At 34.6% G+C, this 3340-nt stretch overlaps 2 protein-coding genes across 5 annotated transcripts in view; one reads left to right on the plus strand and one right to left on the minus strand.

Moving 5' to 3' along the window:
• Positions 1-3340, plus strand: part of MED12L (mediator complex subunit 12L) — a 393053-nt gene that overhangs the window by 299085 nt on the left and 90628 nt on the right. The window lies entirely within an intron of this gene.
• P2RY12 (purinergic receptor P2Y12) overlaps positions 1-3340 on the minus strand; it is a 52946-nt gene that overhangs the window by 4954 nt on the left and 44652 nt on the right. The gene's annotated exons all lie outside the window — the stretch shown is intronic.

Here is a 3340-nt window from a genome sequence, read left to right on the forward strand (position 1 = left end):
AAGCTAGGGAAAAACAGTTTTCTCTCATTATAAATTATCAGATTCCAAAATTACATTAGAAGAGCAGTCGTGGCCATTGCCAGGCTTATTACATGAAGTGTCCCCCATGCTTTTCTTGAATAGAATTGAAATATAAACCAACGACTTTGTTTCTTTTTACCTAGCTTTGGGGAAAATATATCATTAGACTAAGGCTTCCTTGTATCGCTATTATATTTAGTCCTATAACTTTTAAGCCAAAAGGACAAAAGATATGGTAGGAGTGAAAATGGAGGGCAGAAACTTTTACTGCTTTACCTCTTTGTAAAAACTGTGTGCATGTGAGCACACATGCAGACACACATGTGCACAGTATTTTGAGCTGTGATGTCCTGATCTTAACAGTAGAGTCATTTGGGTGAATGGTTTTGCTGTGAACATATGTTTCAGTTATTTCTTCTGAGTTAGAGTGCATGGTTAATTATATCTTCAACAGTGGTTCTCAGAGTGCAGAACAGCAACTCAGTGTTACCTGGAAGCTTGTTAGAAATGCGCGTTCTCGGGCACCCGCTGAATGAGCCCTTGTGAATCAGGAACTTTGGGGTGCCCAACGTCCTGTCAGTATTTTAACGAGCCTTCCATGGACTACTCAGGCCCACTGAAGTTTGAAGACCACTGATTCAAATGAACAATAAGAATTATTTTTCCATTAAAAATTCAAAATGATGCTATGAATTTCATTTATAATTTTTAGTGACAGAATAATCCCCATCTATTTGTCCTCTAGGGGTCTTAGTTTGATATGAAACTCTTGGAAACATTTACATTGTTTTTAACTTAAGTAGCAAATACATCTTAATCTTTCTTGTTGAATTGGAGACTCAAAATTATAGTTTTTAAAAGAATGTCTGTACTTCAGAATAATAATCGTCAATTTCATTTCTTATACTGTCATGATCTCATTTAATCCTGTCAACTACTCTCTGAAGTGTAAATACTCATTATCCTCATTGTTCTGGATGAGGGCAACTGAGGAGCAGAACAGTGAATTTTATTGTGGTCTGTATTTCCCCATGCTGCCTGGTCCCAGAGTCTACATTTGAAACTGTTCTATACCCAAGACTCATCCCCGTCTTACCTTAGCCACGGCTTCCATTCTACATAGAAGCCGGGCTTGAGAGAGAAATGTGGTGTGTGGGATGGGAATGGGTATAGTTCTTTCACTAAAATAAGGGTCATACTTGCCATTATACCAAATTGTAAACTCTAAAGGATGTTTATGACATGTTTCTAAGATCTTCGCATGAACCAAGGCTTATGAAAATCATGATTATTTTTAATGAAATCAAACTACTATCAACCAAAGGAAACTCACTCAGGATACATCATTACTACCTTTTGGTACTTACATTTCCTAGTCCCTAATGGCTCTCAGGATTTGAGGGACGAAATAAGGTCTAGCCCTTGATGTAAATTAACTTTGTCTTTTCTCTGCTTTTAACTCACAACCACACTCATCTATCTGCTAACCCTCTCATAATAGTTTCTCACTCATAGCTGTTCCCTGAATTGCCCCTTTAGGCCACTTGACCTTGAAAGCCACTAAAATCTTTAAGTGAGAAGCAGCTTAGGTGGCAAAAGTACAGAGTTTTAAAAAATGTTGTGGAACGTGCATATTATGAAAGAGTTGAGGATGGGTTTCAACTTAAAAAAAATAAATTTGTACTTTAATTCAATTTTCCACAAACTTTTAAAAGTTTCCTCCTGTGTTATGTTAATTGAAGCAAAGCGAATTGTACACTTTAAATGACAGCAACACAGACTGTAATTTAATATATTAGTAGGAATATAACTAACTTTGGTCGATTTGGTAATTTTCTATGATTAAGATGACTTAGAAAGCCGAACAAAATTTTTACTTTCAAGTGGTTTAATTGGTTGATTTATTTGATCAAGTCTGTTAATGGTAGCTTGCTCATCTAAAAATACTCTCTTTGAAAATATCCCTTTGAAAGAGAATACTCTGAACCCAGAGGGCCTTTCTTTAAATTGGTAGGAAACTGTCCTTATGAAACTAAGTTTTGGCGAGAGGATGGAAAAATATTTAAGTCATTTTATTAACTTTTAGCCTTTTTTAGTTCTGACACTTTATAGTTCTAAATGTAGTCATTTTGACTTTAATGAATATTTTGATTAGTGATAGGTTTTAATTGGGTCATCAGAAAAGTCATGACATTTTTTTGCATACAAAAACAGAAAAATATGTCATGACTTTTTCAATGATCCAGTATTTCTAGACATTATACATTACATCATCTAACTTGGCTTTACCCATCAAAATACAAAAATTTACATGAGATATATAACAGATTCTGAAAATAAGGTATAAAAAGTAGTATACCCATTGGAGTATTTAGCAAAAAGAGAATGTGAATCTGCTATTTTCTTGGCTAATAGAAAAGATGCTCTAGAAGAGAATGTGAGTCATTCATTCTCTTGGCTAATAGAAAAGGTTCGCTAATTCAGGTATGGTTACTAATGCAAAGAAGGGGCCTTTTTGTTGTTGTTGCTGTTGTTCCTTTAATTCACTCTCCTCTTCCATGGACACATCATCCATTCTTTCCCAGTCCAAGGCTTCTTACTGCTGGGGTATTTATGTGAAATTACTTTATTCTAAACAAAATAGTATGGTCTATTGAGAGATTCACCTGAAAGAGTTTAGAACATCTTTTGAGAGTTCTTCAGTAAGTAAAATTTTTAACTAAATAAATTGTTTATAAAAACAGATTTTAACTACTTTTCTTAGAGAAAGGTAGGGTGTTGTGTGCACTTCACTTCATGTTATAGGCAAGGCTTGTGTTTAAATATTTAAGTATGCACATTTAGCGCACTGGGGAAGTACAAAATTCTGTTGTTTTATCAGAAGGACAATTGCATCTCTTTCAGCCATTTCTTAGTGTATGGAAGAAAAGGAGGCTCAGAGTGGGGCTCTTTTTTATTTTCCTTTAAAAACATTATTTTAGTCATTTATAAGTTCTATGATTTCACTGTAGAAATACCAGAAAACATGAGTATGATGAAAGGAGAGTACACAGCTCCGATAATCTTACATTATCATCGCATCTTTGTGAACCCATAATTTGGCAGCATTTCTAACCATGTATTTTACAGAAATAAAGAGGATTTAAGCAGACCTCAATTCAGTTAACTCCATTTCTTCTTTCTAAGGATATTTGAGCCAACTTTCCTTAAAAAGAGGCATGTTTTAGTTTCTCTAGTACAAGCCTGCCAGAGTTTTGGACATGCATCCTTCTAGTTTCTTGATCAATTCAGACTTTGTGAGTATGAGATAATATCTAGG

The sequence above is a fragment of the Tupaia chinensis genome, unplaced genomic scaffold, assembly GCF_000334495.1.
Source record: "Tupaia chinensis unplaced genomic scaffold, TupChi_1.0 Scaffold000272_1, whole genome shotgun sequence".
NCBI lineage: Eukaryota > Metazoa > Chordata > Mammalia > Scandentia > Tupaiidae > Tupaia > Tupaia belangeri.